The sequence below is a fragment of the Rhinolophus sinicus genome, chromosome 5 (assembly GCF_057876585.1).
Source record: "Rhinolophus sinicus isolate RSI-liver-muscle chromosome 5, RSI-T2T, whole genome shotgun sequence".
NCBI classification, from domain to species: Eukaryota; Metazoa; Chordata; class Mammalia; order Chiroptera; family Rhinolophidae; genus Rhinolophus; species Rhinolophus sinicus.
The window spans coordinates 88,685,686-88,710,396 of record NC_142505.1 but is presented as its reverse complement, the minus strand read 5'-3'; the positions used below and the strand labels follow the sequence as shown (position 1 = coordinate 88,710,396).

At 41.8% G+C, this 24,711-nt stretch overlaps 1 long non-coding RNA gene across 3 annotated transcripts in view; it reads left to right on the top strand.

Annotated features, from left to right (window-relative positions):
• Positions 1 to 24,711, top strand: part of LOC141567289 (uncharacterized) — a 117,206-nt gene that overhangs the window by 14,012 nt on the left and 78,483 nt on the right. For 2 of the 3 annotated variants that reach the window (XR_012489819.2, XR_012489817.2), the window contains exon 1: positions 17,687 to 17,950. The exons of the other annotated variant lie outside the window; for it this stretch is intronic. This is a non-coding gene — a long non-coding RNA (uncharacterized LOC141567289). Of the gene's footprint in view, positions 1 to 17,686; positions 17,951 to 24,711 lie in introns of those variants that run through there. 3 annotated transcript variants of the gene reach the window in all.

The window sequence follows — 24,711 nt, the reverse complement described above, 5'->3', positions numbered from 1 at the left end:
ATTTAAAACCTCCTTCCTGTTTGTGAAGCTATGGAATAAATAAGCATATTGTTTAACCTTCCCATAACAAAAAAAGAACAAAGAAAGTCCTTTTATGACAAACACTAATTGATCATTTAGATATACACATAAGTCACTTAAAAATTTAACATGGAATATTTTGGGAAACACCTTTTTAAAAACCCAGGAACACTAAATCAAGAGGGGAAGATGGCTTATGTCAACAAGGATGGTCCAGACCTTTGCCCACCAGCTTTGCAAAATGGACAATTTCTCTGCCTCTGTCCCTCTTTCTCCCTGTCCTGTGTTACCAAGCTGGTAGGCATTTCAACATATTATTTTCATGCCAAGAGTCTTCTTCAGACCTCCTCTTAGAATTGTAGGATTAGAAAGAGTTAGAATGGGAGAGAGTTCCAATAGGTCATCTAGTTTATTCCCCCTGCTCCAGTTTGCAAATGAGGAACTAAAATGCAGAAATAAGAAGTGTCCAGGGGAAGGTGGCAGGGAAGCCCAGGAGGCAGGTCTGCTCCTGCCCTCATGTGTTTTCACTGCTCAGTGCTCTTTGATTTCTCAGCAGAGGAGTTTGACTGGTACTGTTTATTGGGCTTCTGGCCTTAGAGAGTTAATGCTTCAGTTAAACTGGAAAGTTCTTAGTAGACTAAATATACCTTTATCTGATGGAAGAAAAAGCAGGCTTTTAAAAATGGTGATTGATAGTGTCTAATTACATATTTTGTCAATCCCTTAAGACATTGATTTGTCATTTCCTGCCTGCCAAACAGGAAAACACACACACACACACACACACACACACACACACACACACACACACACTTTGATTTACCGAATGAATGTTTGAACAGGAGTAAGGCTCTGTGGTACCAGGGAATGCCCTCACACCAATAGCAGGACGGCTTAGGAAAATCTTACCCTGGTCTTGGTTTAGACAACATTCGTTCCATCTTCATGATCCTCTGTGCAGAGAAACATTTGTAGATTTCTTTCTAAATGATGGTGTTAAATATCGGTTTTAATATTTATCTCTGTACAGTATCATCTTGTTAAATTTTTATTAAATGAGATTAAATGCATGTAAAGCACTTAGCATGCTGCCTTAGATAGCTGTTACTGTCATTATCTTCTTTTGAATCAAAATGTATATATCGAGTACATATTTGTCTTTTCAGATCATATTGTGAAAGGACCCTTTGAACATGGGTAATGAGTAATTTATTTTAAATTTGAATTGCTCTGAAAAAGAATGAAAAAGGTCACAAAGCTTGGTTCCTTAGGAAGAAGAACAGTAATGGAAATCAGCATTATCATTGAATTATAGAGCTGGATGGGATGTGAGTGGTTTTTGAATGAAGCATCTCACGTCTAGTCAGCTCCTTATACAATAGCACCCACCATAACTCTTCGAGAGCCACCTCTAGTGAAAGCAAGCTCACCAGCTCTTTTGTCAGGGTGTATTTTTCCAACTCTTTAGATATTGAACTGAACTTTATCTTCTCATAGCGTGTACCCGTGGATCTTAAGTCTGCCCCCTTGAGGCCATTTCAAACAAGTCTCCTCTCCAACTTTTGGGAGAGTTCCTTAGATTCTTCTGAGCTCTCTCCTCCTCAGGTTAAATATTCCTTGTTGCCTTGGGTCTGGAGTCTCCTTCACCATCCATGGGTTTGTCGATGTCTAACCTTAACATCAATACCTGGAATGATCCTAGAACAAGTCATCAAACAAATCAATTTGCAGTCACCTTGGCAACCATAGAGTAAGCAGAGCAACCAGCAAAGCTTTCAGAACAGCTGATTATACCAGATGAATTTAATTTCCTGCTATGCTAGCGTTTTATGAGAGACATGCTAATAAATTTTCCGCGTCTCAGGGGGACTGAACAAAGGGAGATGACATTAAATTAACGAAGGAGAGACTTCAGTTGGTCATATGAAAGACTCTTGTCTGAGGAGATTCAATTATTCAAAAGAACTAAACTCTAGTAGCTTTCCTCAGTTAGAGTTTTACAAGGGAATTAAATCACACAGAAAAATTGTTTGAGTGACTATTCTTCCCAGTTCTCCCAAGGATGGTACATAGCTATTACCCTATAACTTCATAGAGATGAAGTTATTACATACTATGTAATGGATGCTTTAGGGCATCGGGCTTAATTCTCTTGCTGAATCTGAGTGGGATTGTTTGGATGGAGTCTCCTCCAGATTTGGGAATAAAGAGTGTATATTGATGAATGGATGGGGGTTGGTAGAACTAGGTTCTGGTCCCAGAACAACTATACTGTTATACAGAGGATGCCAAAAAATGTATACACATTTCAAGAAAGGAAAATTGTATTAAAATTGTAATACTCAGTAGATACCAATAACAAAGAATGAATACAAGTCCCGTTTGACTTCTGCAATTACAAGAGGTGCTCAAAGTGGTTACCGTCAGCGTCCAGATAATTCTGATTCAGCAAACTACTGCTTGAGCAACATTGACCAAAGTATCCACTTGTATTCTTGTTTTTGGCACCCCCAGTACATAACCTTAAAGAAGTCACCTTCTTTCTTTGAGCTTCAATCTTCATCCATGAAATGGGAGTAGGAGTTTGGGCTCAGGGACATCTAAGAGACTTCCGATTCTAAACAGCACTAGCCTATGATGGGAAGGAAGCATGCTGAGGGCCATTGAGGAGATGAGTTCCTGCTCTGAAGAGCTACTGAGGAGTTGGCAAGCAAAAACTGTCAATATCCTACAAAACAACTCAGTTATTGTTTCTCCATATTTCACCATCGTGATTCCTGCTATTCTGAGTAGCAGGTGTACTGTTATTTACTAAATATTTTTCTGGATGTTGACTTACTTCTAAAACTCAAATACATTTATTTTTAAAGAAAATTTTGTTTTCCTTCCATTACGACATGTGGGAGACGGGTGTCATCTGCCATAAATAGCAGGTAACCATGAGCACGGAACAATGTTAATAAATTCTAGCTAGGTTTTGTTGCCTGCCAAAGTTCTGAACCTGAGTCCCTCTCTCTTTTTATTGAAAGGGAAGATTAGCGAGTCCTAGGGAGATATTAATGGTATTTTAGCACTAATTGGGACTTCTCCATCTATTTTAAAAGACTGAAAGGAAATTGAAAAGGGGACAACTGCTAATTAGTACAGTGTTATTTTTAATGTAGTGTTACTGAAGGATTTAAAAGAATTTCTATTATATCTAAAGGTATCTCAATCCCAGCCTTGTGTTAATGAGACACATTGCTGTGATAGAAAAAGCATGGGCTTTGGAGCTGGATGGGTCTGGGTTCCAATCCTGGTCCTGTCCTTAACCAGCTGAGTGCTTCAGGCAATACGCTTAAACCCTCTGGGCTTCAGAGTGTTCCTATGAAAAATGAAGCTAAAAGTCCTTGGAGGATTATTGAGGGAGTAGAGAGAATGTATGAAAAACTGGGTTTAGAAAAGAAGGGAGAGAACCAAGAGACATGACAGTGGAACAAATCAGCATAACTTGGATTGGCTGGGGGGTGGGGGATGAGTCAAAAGTGTGGGACCAGGGCCAAATAGGGAAGAAGACAGCGGTGGCCTGAGTGTCTGTAGGAGACAGGAAGGGGTGATGAATTCAGATATGGTCATATCGAATTTGAGGTTTTGGTTGGACATCAAAGAAGAAGTTAAAATACCACAGTGATTAGGAGATAAGTAGATTTGGGGTGATGTGTCTGTCGATGGTTATCATTACCGTGGAACTGTTCCCTGAATAGTGGTACTGTCTGGGGATGCTTCTGATGGTTAAATGAAATAATGCGTTTAAGGAACTTAACACAGTGTTTCCAAGAACCATGTTTATCATTATCGTCATCACCACCACCACCATCACTGTCATCATTCTGGATGTTCTAGCACAGCTTCGATTGCAGGGCATTACATTTGTTTCTCGATGGGCATTCCTTCAAATGAATAAATTAATTAATCCAACCAGGGTGGAAAAAAATCCTTTGTATGTGTCAAACTACTAATGGTGGTTACCTTTGGGGTAGATTTTTGGGAGATGTTTTAAGTTGGATTTCCTGGCAGCAAGAGGAGGATTTGGGTACAAGTGACTGATGAAGGAAGGGCTCCCAAGGGAAGCCAGCCAGGGAGTGGGAGAAGCAAAGCTAGTGTCTGGCTTTAGACGAAGAGCCAGGCTCTGCGCGATCCCGTGAGGAGCTCTGGAGCAACACTGAAGCCCACTGCTTGGTTTGAAGTCCTGCTTCGTCTGATAGCTGTAAAACCCTGAACAAGTTATTTCTTCTTCCTGTGTCTCGATTCCCTCATCTGTAAATTGGGGCTATTGATAATCATTATCACAGCCTCACAGGGTTGTTATGAGGATCACAAGAGTTTATATCTGCAAAGTAGCTAGAACTGGCCTGGCACATAGTAAGTGCTAAACTAATTATTGATATTAAACTTGGAGAAGCCATGGAAAGGTCTGAAAGTTCTGGCACTCGGGAAACCTCCCATATGGAAGAGATTGTATATACAACCTCTTGGGCTGAAGATCCCCCAAGTACAAACTGTCCAGTGCTGGAAGCTGAGAAAAAGAAATCTTGTGGGCCCTACAGAAAAGAAGAAGTGAAACTATCAAGTAGTGTCTGCTGGAGAGAAGGAAGGCAAGGAGCAGGGCTAAAGGGGAAACAAAGGGAGAAGATAAAGCTGACTCTGGCTGGGGAAGAAGGGAAAAGGAAGAGAAATGCCTTCAGTTCACTCAGGAATAGAAATAGAGCAGGCTTCTCTCCAAAGCAGTGCTTTCTGTGGGTGTGGCACCAAAGGATAAACCTGACTTGGTTAAGGAGAGGTGGTCCAGATGCCACAGCTAAGTCTAATTTCTGTGGGGCAGTGAAACATGTTGTGGGCTCAGAGGAAGGAGAGTCTTGCCCTGGCCCTCACACCTCCTGTGACTGCCCCCCCCCCCGGCCTCAGTTTCCTCATCTGTCAAGTGAGAAGTTTGAATGAAGTGATTGCATCGTAACCAATTGGTGGTTGCTGAGAGGACTGAAAGACAATAGGCATAGCTTTACTTACATATGTATTAGATACTGGGAGCTGGGCTTAGCACCTTACCTATGTATTCTCTTGTTTTATTCTCATTTCTCTACAATATTGAGAGGTAGGCACAGTTATTCCCAACTTATAGATGAGAGAACTGAGGTTAGTAGAAGTTAAGCAGCCTGCCGCAGGTTACAGGGTAGGTAAAAGGAGCAGAAGGACTTCAAACCCAGCTCTATCGGACCAAAAGGCTGCCTCTGAACCACTAACTCAGGATACTCAGACGCAGAAGTCCAGACTCAAAGAAAGACTACATGTTTAGGCTTTTGAGGTGGATGTGCCCTGGGTGTTGGCGTCTGGCAGCTAAGTTGTACCAGACTGCTGGCACAAAGAGGCAGCAGCTTCCAATCCATTATGGGAAAAAAGCCAAATGACCAAGGTTTGGGACCAAGCATCCTCATCACGATTTCTGAACAGAGAAGGAGTATGTGAGAGGTTGGAAGTCACTGGCCGTGAGCCTCTGGGCTTTGCCCATGCCCTTTCCTCCATTCATAGCATCCCCCTTCCCTTCTCTTCTTGTCTCTGCACTGGCCCCACCCCCACCCCAACACATGTACACACACACTCTCACACACACTCCCACACTCATGCACACACACATCACTCACACATTCATGCTTTGTCAGCTTTCTCCAGCAAAACTTACTGACTATAGACAGGGTTGGATGCCTCTTCTATATGCTTTTGTGTCACCCCATACAAAAGCACTTACCCTATATTATTACTATTCCCCATTTTGCTTGCAAATGCTATTTGATTCATCTTTGTATGCCCAGCACCCCAACACAGAGTCCAGAATACAGAAGGCAAGTACTACACCACACACACACACACACACACACACACACACACACAATATTTTTAAAGTATGGGTTTGAGGGATATAAAGAAATGAACAAGACAGGGTCTTTGTATTTGAGAAGCTCCCAGATTAGTAGCAGGGTTGCTGCATAAACCTGACTTCCATGTAATGGAATAAATGCTATGCTAGAGCTAGGAACTCGATATAGTGGGCAGAAAAGGACTAATTCAGTACCCCGTCTCCCCACATAAACACTGGGGAAGAGGTACGGGGAAGGCTTACAAAATAGCAGGTGAGCAGTGGATAACAAGGAGTCTTTAGCCAAGAGAACAATGGGATTTTTAAAAAGAAAATAAATTGGCACAACTGTTTGGAGGGTAGTTTGGTAGAATTCATTAAAAAGTAAAATGCATACTATCCTTTCACCTAGCGATTCCATTGCTAGAAATTTGTTCCATAAATGTCACGTTTGTTCATAAAGACAGTGTTTCAATTTTGTTTGTAATAAAGCAAGATTTAAAAAACTAATTGTTCAGAAAGGGGCAATGGTTAAATATTAATAATGTACATGAAACACATACACTATTATAATGTGTAGCTATCAAAAAGAATAAAGTAAATCTAAATGCACTAACTCAGGAAGTTTTTCATGCTTTATCATAAGGTATAAAAAGCAAATTGTATACCAGATTGTATAAAATGTTTCCATTTTTGTTATATTAAAAAACATACATTTGAGAATTTTTAGGCACCTTAGTTACTACTTCCAGGTCCCGCTGAAAGCTCTTGGGGGCATAGTTAGCAGTTAACCGTGGTGCTGCCTCTCAAAGATTTATGGTAACACTGTGAAGATAAGAAGGGTAATTATGATATGACAGGGTGGATGATAAAGCCTACAAATGAGGTATAAAAAAAGAGACGTGCATTCAACAGAAGGCTGGTCTTGTTAGTTACTTGGGGGGAAATAAAGAGAAATCATAAAATGTTTCATTCAGTTGGTGGCCATTGAGCAGGGCTTGAAGAATAGGTGTGATGTTGGCAGTCAGGAGTGGAAGGAGGGAATACCATGGAGAAGAAACAGTGCGAATGGGCGTGGAAGTAGGAAACTTTGAACGATGCTGGAGCACCAGTGGTTATTCCAGGAGAGCTACACTATCTGGTATATGAGGAAGGAAGCAGTAAGATATGAGTTGGGCTGTTTATTTGGAAAACCCCTGAATGCTGGGATAAGGACTTGAGGTTTAAGAGAAATCATGGGAGGCATGGGACAGACCACGGGACACTATGATCCAGAAAAAAGCCACCGTGGCATAAATGAGGCTGTTTCACAGAGATGGGCCCAGCAGCCCCAAGCCAAGTGAACGGATGAGGAAAGAAACCAGTTTGGCAAGAGTAGGGCACTGCTCCCGTATCTCTGTGCTGGGTGCCAGGTCTATTTCCTCGCTTGTAAAGCAGATTTTTACTCCTCTCCTACCTGCCCCCAGACTGGTGGTGAGAATCAAATGCAGAAATGTGTGTGTGACTATGGGGCTGGCTGAAAGTGAAGGCTTCCTTCCTATAGGGGATTGTGATTATTACGGCGAGGAAATACAGGACAGACCTCAGCAAGTGAAGCATTCAGGTAAACACAGAGAGAGGGGTGTGTGGCAAGCTGTGGAGCATATGGAGTGGTCAGCTGGGCCATGAGGGATGAAAGGAAGTGAGTGGATCCACATGTGAAAACCGGGAACAACAAGGAGAAATCTTTTTTTTTACCTACCACATTTGCAAAAACTCAGGGTTGGTACTAGACTCAAGTAGACACAGTTATTGTCCCATTCAAATTTAAAATGCATATACCCTTTGACCCAGCAATTCCACTGCTAGAAATTTCTCTTGGAGATATATGCACACAGCTACGTAAAGGATATCTGTACAGGATTGGCACAGCAATATTGTTTAGTATAATACAAAGACAAAAACTGGAAACAATCTAAATGAGTGTAAAAGGAAAATGGCTGGATTAATTAATGTATTGATATACTATGGACTATTATGCAAACACAGGTGTTTGTAGCAGCTTTATTCACGTTCATTCATTGCCCAGACTTGGAAGCAACTCAGATGTCCTTTGCTAGGTGAGTCGATAACGAAACTGTGGTCCGTCCAGACCACGGAATAGTATTAGCACTAAAGAGAAATGAGCTATCAAGCCATGAAAAGACATGGAGGAAACAAATGCATATTAGTTAGTGAAAGAAGCCAATCTGAAAGGGTATGTATGTATACTCTACGACTCCAACTCTATGACATTCTGGAAAAGGGAAAACTATGCGAACAGTAAAAAGACCAGTGATTGCCAGGAGTTAGGGGGAAGGAAGGATGAGTAGGCAGAGCACAGAGGATTTTCAGGGCAGTGACACCCTTCTATCTGATATTACAATGGTGGACACATGGCATTATACATTTCTCAAAATCCACAGAATGTACACCACCAAAAGTGACCGTAACGCAAACTACGGACTTCAGGTAATTATGATGTGTTCATGAGGTTCATCGTGGTAACAAATGTACCATCTGGTGTGGGGTGAGGAGGGGAGGTCTCTACATGTGTGGGGCCGGGTAATATGGGAAATCTCTGTACCTTCCTCTCAATTTTGCTGTGAACTTATAACTGCTCTAAAAAAATAAAATCTGTTAGTTTTTTAAAAAGAGGGAGCTCTGTACCAGGTAGTGTGAAGCAATATCCAAAAGATATCATTGAGTAAAAAAGCTAATTGCACAGCAGTGTAACGTGTCCCCATTTGTGTAAACAAACTATTGTATGTGACATCTACCTAACAATACAAATATGCATCAATAGGGAAACGTGTAAATAGATTCAACAAATGAGTGTAACTGTGTAATGGAATGTTAGGCCACAGTTCAAAAGAATGAGGTAGATATACGTGTTGATTCATAAAGATCTCCAAGACAGTAAGTGAAAAGGGTTGAAACAAAATAATACACGTATGTGTGTCACCTTTTTGTGTAAATGACGTGTTTCTATTTCCACAACCGTATTTTCAACAACACTCAGAAACAGTGAATAGTGTCTAATGGACTAGGGATTTGCAGATGGTGCTGGTGGGGGGGAGGTGGGACAGGACAGTATACTTTTACTTTCATTTTTTAACTCACCTGTTCTGTTTGAGTTTTTACTACGCGTACTGTTAAAAAGTGAAATTTAATAAAAAAGGATAATGGCCCACAGAATCCTAGAATATACCGTCAAGAGTCCTTTCCTTTGATTACCACTACCTTTTTATGGTGAAGAAATTGAGGTGCAATTTAAGCAAACGTTAGTGAACTCAATCATAAGTCAATGACTATGGAGACCAGGGGTGGGGGTGGGGAGGGGATGTGTAACAGATAGCAGCCAAGAAGTAAAAGTAGACATTGTTAGAATTTTTAGTAACAATTAGTAACATCTTTGGAGGGGTAAGAGGAAGGATGTCAGAAGAAACCAGGAAATGAAAATAAAGAAGGCAAAAGCTTGAACAAATGAGGAAGCAGTAAAAGACTGAGCTAGCTAAAGCAGCTTCTGGGGCCTGTTTTCGGTTTGGAGTGTACATGAGTGTATAGCCCTGCCTCTGCCTGGTGATGACGGCCTTTTAGACAGTCCAGTGGATTAACAGGCCTATGAATCATTTTGCCTCAGACTTGGAGGGCCCTTAAGGATTGCCTAGCTCATTAGAGCCCGTTTCAGCAGAGGGGCCTCAGAGGCAGCCACAGAAAGCAAGGGTCACCCCGAACCAGGGCTGCTTCACTTGTAGCTGCTTTCTATGTCCTGCTGCTTCTGCATAAAATTAGATTTGTGCAAACGCTGCACTGCTAAAAAGGTACCCACTGATATTCCAACCCTTTCACATTCTGCATGGGAAAATCGAGATCCACAGTGTGGAAGGAAGGAATTTGAGAAATATCACAGAGACTGTAGGAGAAATGGGTCTAGAAGCTGAGGCTTCTGACTCTCAATCTCTCTTACAGCTTCTTATCCTTAACATTTTAGTTGAGATTGTAAAGAAGAGTGAAAGGTCTAGATCAGGGTTGTCCAAACTTTTTTCAACGTTTTTTTTACCAAGGGCCATATGTGGTAAAATACACAAACAGCCGGGCCACTCACTCGAGGTGAAGTACATATTGCCTCACCTGGTTTATTTAAGTAAACTAAATATATTTTTGGAATTTGCTGCAGGCCAATTAAAAATGGATTGCGGGCCGCAGTTTGGACACCCCTGGTCTAGAGGCAAATTTAAATTTTGATGGCTTAAGTTGAAAGGGAATGTTCCTAGGACAAAAACATCAGACTCACAAAAACCAATAAGGAGAAAAGAAATATCAGGAATTAGAATAGACAGAAGAGGAAAATTAAACTCAAATATTTTTGAGGATGAGTTGAACCATAAAGTGGAAACTTAAAGAATTAAATGCCCAGGATTTAAAAAAAATATTAGCTGGTGCAACTAACAAATATATTTTGGATACCTACTGTGAGCCACACACTTTTTAAGGCACTGTTGGTACAGTGACCAGTAAGTTAGATGCAATTCCTGACCACAGTGGGTTTGCCCTCTAGTGTACAGTTTGGCAGTTTGCACAAAACAAGAGCATGGATTCTCTTATACAAGCTCTCATTCGACACACTCTCGTACATACCAATTATTTGCAAATGCAACAAAGCCTGATGTGCTCTGTCTGGCATAAAAAAGATGTTGGCCTCAGCCTCTATAAAGTTGCAAGTCAAGAGTGAAATCAGCCACTCAAGGGAGGCTATGGAGCTGTGGAAAGGAGAGGCCGAAGGCGTCGCTTATTGGTTATGGTTACAGTAAAGGGGGAAAGTGGAGGAGAGGCTGGGTAAACAGAGCAGCCTGGGAGCAAAGAGAGCGTTGCTACGAGGAAAGAGAAGGAGGAAGAGCAGAGGCTCCTGCCCCAACCTGGAGCTGACATGTTGATGGGCTAAGAGGCGGAAGGAGCCGTTTGGTGACCAACCAGCTCAGAGGGTGCAGCACAGACCCTCAGAACCCGAGAACCCTAGAGCTGCCCAACTCTCACTGCATACATGAGGCCCATAGGTGAGAAGAGGCTTACCCGATGTCACACAGTGAGTTGGAGGCATTGCTGGGAGCAGAACCCAGGGCTTTTCCCGTTGCTCCACTGTCCCACTAAAGGAATCTCACAGTGGTTAAATGCAGGACGGTTTGGAGTCCGTTAGACCTGGGTCTGCATTCTAGTTCTGCCACTTGCTGCTGGCTTTTGGATCTTGGGGAAGTTTTTCTCTGACCCTTGATCCCTTCATTTGTAAAACAGGGATAGTAACTGTAATTACTATGATGGCTTATCTCCTAGATGGCCATCACCGATTCTTTCCCTCCTATATGCTCATGCCATGGTCCATCGAAGGGTGGAATTTATTATTTCACTCTCTTGAATCTGGTCTAACTTGTGACTACGGTGGCCAGTGAGTGTAACAGAAGTGACATCGAGGCAGTTCTAGGGTCAGTCTTTATGAGGAGTGCTCATGTCTGCCTATCTCTCCTGAATGCCTTGCTCTAGGGGAAGACCTCTACCATATACACTTCCCAGAGACCTCCATGCAAAGAGGAAGCCCAAACTAGTCACGAGGTGGAGAAGCCACAGAGAGAGAGGTGCCCCCAGCATTTCCCACCATTTCAGCGCAGCCCCAGCTTTCAGATAACTCCAGCCCTAACCACCATTTAATGGTAGACACATGAGAAGCTCCAAGCAAAACCCACCTAGTTGAGCCCCTTCCACAATCAAGAGAGATAATAAAATGATTGTTTATTAAGCCGCTAAGTTTTAAGGGTGTTTGTTAGACAGCAGTGGTAAAGGGAACACACACCTTCTGAGGTTATTGTGTGGATTCATGAGACAATGATTTAGGACAGGGCCTGGGATACGTGGAACTGAATAAATGGCTGCTTTCAATTTTAATGAACTGAAAGCAAACAACACATCCCCAACATCTCCATCAGTATCTTCTACTAAGTGTGTCTGCAGCCTTCCCAATGGAGGCATTGGCAGAACCTATAGAACAAGCCTCGCCCTCTCCATCCCATCGCCCTTCCTGGTGCGTTCCAACCACACTGGTCTTCTCAGTCCTTCCAGTGGGTCAGGCCTTTGCACACGCTGTTCCTGATACCCACAAGCCTTTCCTTCCCCTGTTTACCTCCTCAGTGCTTACTCATCGCTTAGCTCTCAGCTGAATCTTCATTTCCCCTGGAAGTCTCGGTCCCCACCCTCAAGGCACGCCCTCAGCATTCGGTGCCTTTCCTTCCCAGCGCTTATCTCAGTTTGGCACTGGTGCATTTATTGGTGAGATTATTCAATCGATGTCTTTCCAGAAGTCTCCCTCAGGGCAGAGACAACATGGATTTTATTTGCTTTTGCTTATCATTCTACCCCCTGAACCTACGTAGCATCAACTGGAAACCCTGCCACACGATGTTCAGTAAATACTTTTTGCTAGTAAGTTGCCTGCTCCCTGTGTGTCCCTTGTGCCTTTTTTATTTTACACTAAGCATCCCAATCCCTTCAAGGTATAGGACTTGGTTCCCACTCTGCTCCTCTTTCCCTTCCCTTGTTTTCTGGTCGAGACTGCTCAGCCCACATGACGTCCCCTTCCCAGCCGCCTTTGGGGCTCTGTCTTCAAGCCCCAGAATCAATGGCTTGTTTAGTCCTTTTGCTATTTTGGGAGGAGGTATCTCTAATACTAAGCAGTTCCTCCTCTGCAGTTGTGTTACCAAACAAGGTACTTCCTTCCTCAAAATTGAGCAGTGGGTCCCTAGGACTTTAGGCAAAACTGCAACACTGGCACCTCCCTTGGGCATCAGGCCCCACCCTGTACCAATTTTCCCAACGCCATGCCCCACCCTTCCTCTCCTCTCCAGCTTCCCTCTCCACTGCCCCAATCATCACTTACCTGGAATATTCTCTTTTCACCACCTCCAGTCTCTGCCCACTCCAGTCCCGCCTTCACGCCAGCTGCCTCAGGAGATCTCTGAACTAGAGATCTGCTCCTTTTACTTTCTTGCCAAAGACCTACAATGAACCCCTACCCTCTTTGCCTTTAGAAGAGGTTGAGAATTGGCAGACACAGGTCACATGTGGCCTACAGATGTCTTTGGCCTAGAGAATTAAAAATTTAATTAGGTACTAACATTTAAAAAACTGGGGACTTTCACATAAAATTCCAGATGCCCAACTTCTCTTAAAAAATATCCGTGACCCAGCCATCCTGGAAATATGGAATAATGGCTGGGAGCTAAGCAACCCTGTGGACACGTGGTCTTGAGCTTGCTGCAGTCTCCATCACTCCCTAATGTCCCTGTCTTTCAGGCCAGGGGTCACCTGCCATTTATCATGGCACTTGCAATGGCTCATCCTAGCTGTTTCACTTGCCATTCCACCTTCCTGTTTTCTGTAGACCCCTTGCGTTGCTATCCCTGCCTGGCTTATATGAATTCTCGATTTCTGAGTCTGTCAAGAAGTAGAAAAGAAGGAAAAGAAGAAAGAACATTTTTACCAGGGAGTCCCTCAGTCCATTTGCTCTTGTAATTCACAGAGAAATTTTAATTTTGTGTGCATGAGGGGGAAATTTGGTAATTTTTATTTTCTTCTCCATGTTTTCCTATAGTTCCCAAATTTTCTGCACTAAACATGGGCTCCTTTTGCAAAGCTAGAGCTAAGTAAGGGATACACCTACTGAATTTTAGCTATGTCTATAAAATCTAGAGTACTTAGCTCTCCTTTATCTATTTACTCACGCTATTGGCTCTGTTATCTAAGTAGGTCACTTCTTATCACTTGATACGGCCATTAGTTCATACATTACACTACATTTAAATCACCTTTTGCTTCTTATATTTTTTTTTTGTAATTGTTTTATTGAAGTCGAAAGCACACATCTGTGTGCAAAAATCTTAAGTATATGTAATACATTTTTATAAATGCATTTTCATATTTAATGCGTTTTCATAAAATGACTGCACTTTTGTAAACAGTACTGAGGTTGAAAAAGCACTTGCACACATATTAGCTCATTTGATGCTTATGATGTTGAGAGGTAGGCAGAACAGCAGGGAGAAAAGCAAGGCTCACAGGAGGCAAAAATAAATGCCTTGCTTTAGGTATCCTGGATGGCATGTGGCTATGCTGAGACTTGAACCGAGGCTCCCTACATCATGATTGAACTCCCAACAAGGCCATGGGAGGCAGAGCAAGGCCAGGACAAGAGGACCAGAGAAAATAGTGTTGATGTGAATGAGACACACAGTAGTGTCAGGCCCTGTATATACACAAAACAGGTGCTCTTTTTACGCCCGTCCTCCCCACTTGCTCCTCCCTCCCTTTTCCCCACCCCCTGCATTTCTGTTATTTGTTCATTTAACTGAATGTGAAACGTTGTACTGAATGGCTATTTGGGAATCAGTTTGTCTAAGGGAGTCACCATACTGGAGAAATGCAGCCCTGACTCTTCCTTCCTTTGCTTTCTTTGAAATATCTGAACGGTAGCTGCAGAATAGGAAAAAGGAAATGTCGTATTTACTTGATGGCTAAAGCCTGGGATAGGATCTTCTAGAGAGTGACAACATCGTTCAGAAATCCCCAGCAACTTCCTGGTGCTTCTCCTGTCAAATTCCTCCTCATACTTGGAAAGGCCCTTAGAGATCATCTGCCACGGGTGGGGAGCCTGAAGCTCAGAGGAGGGAATCTGCTGGTCTAAGGATGTGGTCAGCCTGTGGCAGAGCCAGGGTTAGAAACCCTTGGACAGAATCTTTCCTAATTATGTGAAATCCAGTTACCTTTGTACTGGGTTCTTTCCTGTGCTGGTTTTGTGCCTCCTTATTTCCGCTCTGTGGTGCTGGGGCTGGAAGTCTGCAAACTCCTCTCCCGGAGCTCCTTGCTGGGTATCTTGCGTTTCCCTCTGATAGCAGAGGACAGTCATGGCTCTCCCTCCAGCAACTTTCAGCACTTCCTGTATCAGCTTTCGTGTTCTTCAGTTCAGAGGTCCAAGCTACAGCCACGAGGTTTGTGCCTCTCTGAGATTTCAGCCTCAGCCAAAATGACACCATCCTCTGACTCTTAGTTTCTGGTAACCTTTCCATTTCCTTTCTCTTCCTTCAGTCCTAGGAGTGGTGGCCACTTCTTGCAGTTACTTGTATCTGGATTTTTCTCGGTATTCCCTTTTTGCTTTTACATCCATCCAACAATAGTGCAATCGATTTCTTGTGTTAAATACCTTTTATTTGAAATACCTGGCAGAGTTCTGAGCCTCAAACTAAACACCAAATGATATGTTGCTTAAAAACTTTTGCTTTCTAATTTTTGCAGCTTTTTAACATCTAGCCATTTATAGAAAATGAAGTAGGTGATGCTCAGAATATAAAAAGAGACATTAGTATTTATTAACTTCGCAAATATTTACTTAGAATCCATCTGGGTTCTGAGACTCCATATTAAGTAATCTTTGTCCATGAGGCATTTGAAGTCTTGTGGGAAGACAGGTCAGTAAATAAGCAAGTATAGTACAAAGTGATAAGGGTTGTGGGAGGTGTGTAAGTACAGACACACTGGAAGAACATAAGAAAGGGCCCTAATCTTATTGATGGGTTGGCAAAATGTCAGGGAGGACTTTTCCAAGAAAGCAATAGCTAACTGAAAGCCGAGGGAAGTGAAGGAGATTGCCAAAAAAATCTGGTGGGTGTGGGAGGTTGCTGGAAGCGGTATTATAGGCAGAGATGATAAGAGAACATGTCAGGGCCTGTTATCGGTTGAGTTATGTCTCTCCAAAATTTATATATCGAAGTTCTATATATACACATCACAATGTGACCTTATTAGGAAATAGAATTTGTTGCTGATGTAATTAGTTAAGGTGAGGTCACACTGGAGTAAGGTGGGCCCCTACAATATGACTCATATCCTTATAAAAAGGGAGAAATTTGGACAGGGACACAGACACACACACACTCGCGCGCTCGTGCGTGCGCATGAGGGCAGAGATCGAGGTGATGTATCTATATACCAAAGAATGCCAAAGATTGCCAGCAAACCACCAGAAGCTAGGAGAAAAGCCTGGAACAGAGTCTCCCTCACAGCCCTCAGAAGGAACCAACCCTGCCAACACCGTAATCTTGGACTCTTAGCCTCCAGAGCTGTGAGACAATAAATTTCAGTTGTGTAAGCAATCCCGTTGGTGGTCCTTTGTTATAACAACCCTAGCACACTAATACAGGTTCTAATCATGCAGGGTATTAGGTGGTCATTCTGTTAGTAATACTGTACATTTAATGAGCACTTATACAACAGGCTCTGTACTAAGTACTTTATGGGAATTAACTAATTTAATAATCATGACAACTCTAAGAGGTAGTTACTATTATTATCTCATTTTGACAAATAAGGAGAATGAGTACAGAGAGGTTAGATGACCTGCTCAATGTTATCCATTTCATTAGTGATGTGATGAGACTGGGCTTTGAATCCAGGCTGAGGATGAATGTCTAACCACTGAATAATATCACTACCCTGTGAAAGGTTAGATTTTTACCTTGAAATCAATGGCTATCCCTGGAGATTTTTACAGTCAGTTTTATTGTGGTATAGCTTATATACAGTAAAACTTACTGTCTTTAGGTGTGCAGTTCTATGGATTTTGACAAATGCACATAGTTGTGTAACTACCACCATCGTGAGTTGTGTAGCCACCACCATTAGAGGGTTTCAGGAGAACAGTGACATGATACAGTTTCCATTTTAGAATCAAACTTGCTATTACAGTATGGAAAATGAATTGGAAGGGGGCAAGAGTGGAGACAGAGATGAAAGATGGTGGTGGACTGGACCTGAGCAGTAGGACTGGACATGGAGAGATGTGAACAGATGTCAGAGCTATGTAAAGGTAGAATCAATCCATGGACTTTAGAAACCATTTCTTCTTAATTTTTTTTAACATGTAAACGGGTCAAATACAATCTGAATGACCCCAGATCATCTGAGATCTTTCAGTAAAGTCATTTTTTAACCCAAGTAGCTGGAACCCCAGCAATAACGTATATTCATCGATCGCTGGTCATTTCCTGTAAACTACTCTGGCTCAGTCACTCAATTAAGCTTAGAACAATTACAATTGAACCTGAGCAAATTACATAATTTTGAGGCTACTAAGTTATACTAAAATCACATCATGGAATTGGATTCATGATGAAAGATATACTGACAAAAAGGGGGAGAGGCTTAAACAAAGTGTCCATATGCATCTGATTTAAATTTGAGGAATTTTCAGTAGTCATTTACTAGCTCTGGACCCTCTTGAGGTATTACTGTCTTTAGTTCCATGTAGCCTGTGTATACTCATTTCGTATGCCTTCCTTTGCATTGTTCCATTCTTTACTTAAAGGTCCCCTCCTCAGAGTGCCTTCCCTGACCACCCCATATAAAACAGCCACCATCCCGTACTTGTCACTCTCAGTCTCTTACCTTACTTTATTTTCTTCTTGGGGCTTATCTTTTACTGAACCTTTTAACCTGTTTATTTTGTAGTCCTCATCGGCCCCACCCTCAAAATACAAACTCCATGAATGCAGGGACTTTGTTTATATTGGTTATTGTTTTATTCTCAGTGTCTGGAATGGTGCCTGGCACATAATGGACATTTAATAAATATTTGAGGAATGAATGAACAAAGCTAAAGTCCACTATAGAAAGACTTCAACATGCATGATTTAGGCCAGCCACTTCAGTTTTCAGATGAGGAAATGAAGACCTAGGGAGGTGAAGAAATTTGCTTAAGTTTCCAAGCTTGTTGGTGGCTGGATACAGATGGTTCCCAAGTTCCGTGCTTCCAGCCGAGACTTCTTTCTACTGCTTCATGTGGCCTCTGGAGACTGTCCAGTCCTGGCACAGCAGAGTGGATTAAGAGCATGGACTTCAGAAACCTTCTAACCTTGGTTTAAACCTGAATCCTATCTCTTGGGCAAATGTTGCTTTACTTCTCTGAATCTGTTTTACTCCCATGTAAGTCAGTGATACAATAAAACCTACCTAGTAGCATTGCTGCGAGCCTTAAATGAGATAATTCGGTGTAAGTGTTTTGTACAGGGCACAAAATCAATTCTCCATAAATACTAGATGTTGCTATTCCTTCAAGAGAACCATCAGCGGGCACCATATCTTTCCTGACTTCTGGTAGGCTTGAATCATTTCTCATTTAAATTTTAAGCTGTAGATGCAGCAAAGTACTAGGGTATGTGTTACTGTATGATGGAAAAAATGGGAAAAGGGTTCCCCTGTATGGGACGTGCATATGCAAGGAATTAGTCCCTTTTGTCATGAGATCCTATTTTCCTCGTCTGTAGAGTGGAGGGATGAACTCCATAATCTCTCTGATGCTGTCTGTGTCTCACATCCTATGATTCATCCCCTGAAAATAAAACGAGGTTAAAATGGCTCATGCTTAGTATGAGTAAGAAGTTGAAGGAAGGTAACCTGGTGTGTCTACCTCTTCTTTTTTCCTTTAATGATAGTAGATGGCTTTGAAATTCATTTCTTTCTCAATAAAGAGTCACTGTGGGTCTCCTATGTGCCAGGCCCTGTGCTAGGCAGGGGAATGGCATTGTCTATGAGAATCAGAATGGATGGGTTTTCACTGCTTCATTCGGGCTGCCAAGTGCTCCTGGGCCAAATGCTTCCTGGGGCACTCTATTTGTTTCCTCAGGCTGCTGTAAGCTGCGTGGCGTAAAATAACAATTCCTCGTTTCACAGTTCTGGAGGTTAGAACTCCAAAATCAAAGCGTCAGCAGGGTTGGTTCCTGCAGAGGACTTTGCAGGACAATCTTTTCCAGGCCTCTCTCCTAGCTCCTAGGTGTTCGCTGGCGATCTCTGGTGTTCCCTGGCTTAGCGATACTGCAACTTGATCTCTGTCTTCATCTGCACATGGATGGCCTTTTCCTGTGTGTCTTTGTCTATCCCAGTGTCCAAAGTTCTCCTTTGTATAAGGACACCAGTCATAGCGGATTAGGGCTCACCCTAATAACCTTACCTTAACCTTATCATCAGCTAAACCCTATTTCCAAATAAGGTCACATTCATAGATACTGGGGGTTGGGACTACAACTTGCTTTGGGGGTGTGGGGGCAGAGCCCCAGAAAGTAGTTTCCAGGCTCTCGGCCTCATATAGACAGGTGCTGACTCAGGTAGTAAATGGCCATCAACTGTGATTGGATGGCCATCAGCTGTGGCTAGTTGGCCGTCAGCTGTAACCAGTGAGCCATTAGCCACTAATATAACTGCTGTGGCTACGCTAGCAAAAAGGAAGAAAGAATGGGGGCTAGCAAGAAGATGGCGGCTGGGCTGGCAAGCGTGGATGGCGGTTTGCAGACAGTGTGGATCCAGCCTTCAGTGAGAGTATAGTGCCACCAGAGAGAATATAGTGGTATGGCTCCGTGGGTGTTCCTTTTTGGCCTCACCATATCCTGTGTTCTTATGTGGGGAGCGGGAGCAGAGACCCCGCAGGCCAGGCCGCCCTGCCCGACAAATGGTGCAACGAGCAAGGTCTCCCGCACGACAGCGGGGGACACAATTCAACCCGTAACAAGCACCCTTCCGGCCTCTAATAACAATCTGAGCCTTCCCTACAGAGAGGTCAGACTATCTTCTCTTGGCTCCATGGAATTAGGCTCATACCTCCTGAATACCACAAGCCCGTGAGTACAACCCAAGATTCCATTTGCATTTCTGGCAGCCACCTGCCCTCATAGACTCATGTTAAGTTCACGTTGAGGCCCAGAGATTTTCATATTAGTTGACAAATCAGTTCATCACACCTAGTGCTTGAACAGCTGATTTTACAAAACTAAGTACCAAACTTTACACAGATTCCTAAATAATTATCTTTGGATGGCTCAAGTTGGTATAGTGAGAACTTGAGTTCTTAACAACTTTAGGTCTATAAACAATTTCTTCAGTTGCCATCTCTCCAGGGCCCAAGAACCCAGCTGGAGGGCTCTTCTGACCAAGTGATTGGTCTCATTAGTCACAGGCCTGTAGCACCTTGTGAGCAATTGGTCTTATCACTGGAGACTTACTTAAAAGGTCTCCTTAGGCCCAGACTCTGGAGGTTCCCTGACAGGGCTCGGGACTAGGGTGACGTGGATGAGGCACTTGCCTGAGGCACAAAAATGAATACTAACATATCCGTGATGAGCAAAATATCAAATTGTAAAATAAAGACAGGATCTACTAGGGCGAGGATCAGTGTGAGGTGAGTGAGACGAATCATGTAAATACAGGGTCAGATCGGGTCTTTATTTAAAATTTGGATATTTTGTTCATTATGGATGTTTTGTATTAATTGTGATTTTTAAAAATGTTGTATGAAAATATTATTTATCCTAGTTCCCCTCTAAAATTTGCACTTGAACTGAATGCCCCGCTCAACCCACCCCGATCCTGGCTTTTTGGTGTGGATTGGGGTGGCGGGGCAGAGTGAAGTCTGAGACCCGCGTCATAACTGGGAGTCAGGACATCTGGGCAACACTCAAGTTCTACTATTAATTACCTGTGCATCATTGAGTAAGTTACTTTTCCTTTCTGGGCCTTAGTTTCTCCAAATGCAAAATTATGTGAATAGACTCCATGATTTTAAGGTACAAACTAACCATAGATACTGTGATGGTAACCAGAGCGCTGGCTGGAGGTCAGGTGACTTTGCCCTCTGATCCTATCTCTGCTATTCACTGATTCTATGACCTTGGACAAATCACTTCCCAATTAGACACAGACAGACTTTTTTATCTCCCCTAGCTATGGTGGAGTTGAAATGATCTGCAAAGCTCTTTTGAGCTCTGTATTTCTCTGGTCCTTTTTCCGTTTAAAGGCAAACAAGAATATCCAAACACCTTAAACAGTATGAACAGCCAGGCACCAATTAGAAGCAACCATATTTTAACAAAGGGAGTTACTCAAGAGCAAAGTTAGTTATTGGCAAGAAGTCAGGAAGCCTTCTCTACAAGGAAAGAGAATCCAATGTCAAGCAGGCAATATCTAACGATTGTTTAATTTTGAAACACCCTCATTCGAAACTTGAGCTCACGTATTTTGTTGTTGAAGAGGAAAGCTCAGATCAGGGTACTGGTATTTTTCATTGACTTGTTGGCATTTTATCCAGTGATGTGGAAAGAGCCCTGGTGGAAGCTCAGAATGAGTGTTGTGTAACCTTGAGAAAGGCTTATACTACTTTGAAATTCTTTTTCACCTGTGAAATGACAACAAGGCTGGCTCATGGAGTTGCTGCAAAATCAAGTCAAGTATGAATACATGTGAAAGTATAGTTTGAACTAAAGCGGTCACATAAATTATGAACTCTCACTCAAAATTACCAGAGGGTAATTTGAAAATGCATATCAAAGACATTGTAAATGACTCAGCAATCCGACCTTCAGGTAGTATGCCTGGGAAACTAATTAAGAATACGGGCAAAGATGTAGTGGCTGTGTATTTATTGCAGCCTCTTTATAATGAAAACAAACAAGCAAAAAAAAAACAAAACAAAAAAGCACTCCAGCTTTATGGTGCAATAACAGAGGATTGGTTGAGTATATTGTAATAATTCTATGTAATGGAATATTATGCAAATGCTGAAAATGGCTTCATGAAAGCACATTTATTGACATGCATAGATGCTTAGAACATATTAGTGAGTGAAAATTACAAGGTTGTATATATAGTATAAACCCATTTTTGTAAAAATATGCCTGGGTTATCTCTGGGTGGTAGTATAACAAGCTTTAGCTACACTCCCCTCCCCCCCCTTTTTTGGTTGCCTGCATTTTCTGATTATTCTGCAACAAACATGTGACATAACATTTTTAAAGACGATCATAAAAACAGGTATAGATGTCTGCATTTTCTGATTATTCTGCAACAAACACGTGACATAACATTTTTAAAGGCGATCATAAAAACAAGTATAGTACATATATTCATACTCTTTTGAAAATAATATTGATCTCATGTTAAGAAAATTAACAAATATCAGAGGTTATGCTTTATTTATTTTTAATTTTTAGGAAATGGCATTGTGTAGAATCTTGATGAGGGAGATTATTTTCATTTTGCCAAACTTTCCTACTCTATTTTTACCCCTATAAATCTCTGTGTTTGTACTTAAATTCATAAGAAAAATACATGCATTGAATTTATTAGGAACAAAGCCTTTATAAATACTTTCAATAAAAACAATATAGTAATAAGAATACTAAACCTTATGTATTCAACCTTATGTATGAACATTCTTTTTTAAAAGAGATTTTTATTAAAAACATAGCTAGCATACAATATTATATTAATTTCAGGGGTACAATATTATATTAATTTCAGGGGTACACCGTAGTTATTCATCATTTATACACCTAAAGAAGTGATCACTGTAAATCCAGCAACCATCTGACACTGGACCACGCTATCACAATATTATTAACTATATTCCCTGTGATGTATATTACATTCCCATGACTTATTTGTTTTATACCTGGAAATCTGGACTTCTTATTCCCCTTCTCCTTTCCCCCCTTTTAAGTTTTTTAATTACAATTGACATTCAATATTAATTTATATTAATTTCAGGTATAAAGCACAGTGGTTAGACATTTATATAGTTTAAGAAGTTGTCCCCCTGACTAGTCTAGTACCCACCTGGCACTATCCATAGTTATTATCATATCATTAACTACATTCCCTATGCTTTACTTTACATCCCCATGACTATATTATAACTACCAATTTGTACTTTTCAATCCCTTCACTTTTTTCACCCTTTCTCCAACCCCCATCTATCACCCCAACAAATCTAGTACCCATTTGACACCATACATAGTTGTTGCAATATTATTGACTGTATTCCTATACTATACCCTACATCCCCATGACTACTTTTTAACACCAATTTGTACTTCTTAATCTCTTCCCCTTTTTTCATACACAATCCCGAAACCCCTCCCATCTGGCAACCATCAAAATGTTCTCTGTATCTATGAATCTGTTTCTGTTTTGTTTGTTCATTCATTTTGTTCTTTACATTCCACATATAAGCGAAATCACATTATATTTGTCTTTCTCTGTCTGACACTTCACTCAGCACAATACCCTCCAGGTCCATGCATGCCACCGCAGATGGCAAGAACCCATTCCCTTCCATGGCCGAGCAATATTCCACTGTATGTACCGCCTCCTCTAATATATGTACCGCCTCCTCTTATATATGTACCGCCTCCTCTTATATATGTACCGCCTCCTCTAATATATGTACCGCCTCCTCTTATATATGTACCGCCTCCTCTTATATATGTACCGCCTCCTCTTATATATGTACCGCCTCCTCTTATATATGTACCGCCTCCTCTAATATATGTACCGCCTCCTCTTATATATGTACCGCCTCCTCTAATATATGTACCGCCTCCTCTTATATATGTACCGCCTCCTCTTATATATGTACCGCCTCCTCTAATATATGTACCGCCTCCTCTTATATATGTACCGCCTCCTCTTATATATGTACCGCCTCCTCTAATATATGTACCGCCTCCTCTTATATATGTACCGCCTCCTCTTATATATGTACCGCCTCCTCTAATATATGTACCGCCTCCTCTTATATATGTACCGCCTCCTCTTTATCCATTCTTCCACTGACAGAATCCAGGCTGCCTCCACTCCTTGGACATCGTAAACAATGCTGCAAAGCACATGTGGATGCACTGGTCCCCTCGAAGTAGCAATTTGGGTTTCTTCAGATAAATACCCAGAAATGGGATTACTGGGTCCTTCTTTGTCCCTTGTTATAGCCTTTGTTTTAAAGTCAGTTTTATCTGGCATAAGTATAGCTACCCCAGCTTTTTTTTTTTTCTATTTTCATGAAATAACTTTTTCTATCCCTTTCCTTTTTGTCTCTGTGTGTCTTTCAATCTGAAGTAAGTCTTTTGTAGCAGCATATGTAAGGATTTTGTTTTCTTATCCATTCAGCCCCCCTATGTCTTTTGATTGGAACATTTAATCCATTTACATTGAAAGTAATTGTAGATAGATATGTAATTATTGCCATTTTATTATTAATAATTTTGATCTTCCCTCCCACCCCCCATCTTAAAGAAGTCCCTCTAACATTTCTTGTAATACTGGTTTGGTGGTGATGAACTCCTTCAGCTGTTTCTTGTCTGAAAAGCTCTTTATCTGTTCTTTGATTTAAAATGATAGTCTTTCTGGGTAGAGGACCCTTGGTTGTAGGCCCCTGAGGCCCCTGCTTTTCATCGCATTGAATATTTTGTGCCAATCCCTTCTGGTTTGCAAAGTTTCTGTTGAGAAATCAGCTGACAGTCATATGGGAGCTTCCTTATAAGTTACTGGTTGCCTTTCTTTTGCTGATTTTAGGATTCTCTCGTTGTCTTTAACCTTTGCCATTATAATTATAATGTGTCTTGGTGTGGGCCTGTTTGGCTTCATTTTGTTTGGGACTCTCTGTGCTTTCTAGACTTGTATGTTGTGGGGGCAGAGCCCCAGAAAGTAGTTTCCAGGCTCTCGGCCTCACATAGACAGGTGCTGGCTCAGGTAGTAAATGGCCATCAACTGTGATGGGATGGCCATCAGCTGTGGCTAGTTGGCTGTCAGCTGTAACCAGTGAGCCATTGGCCACTAATATAACTGCTGTGGCTACGCTAGCAGAGAGACAGAAAGAATGGGGGCTAGCAAGAAGATGGTGGCTGGGCTGGCAAGCGCGGATG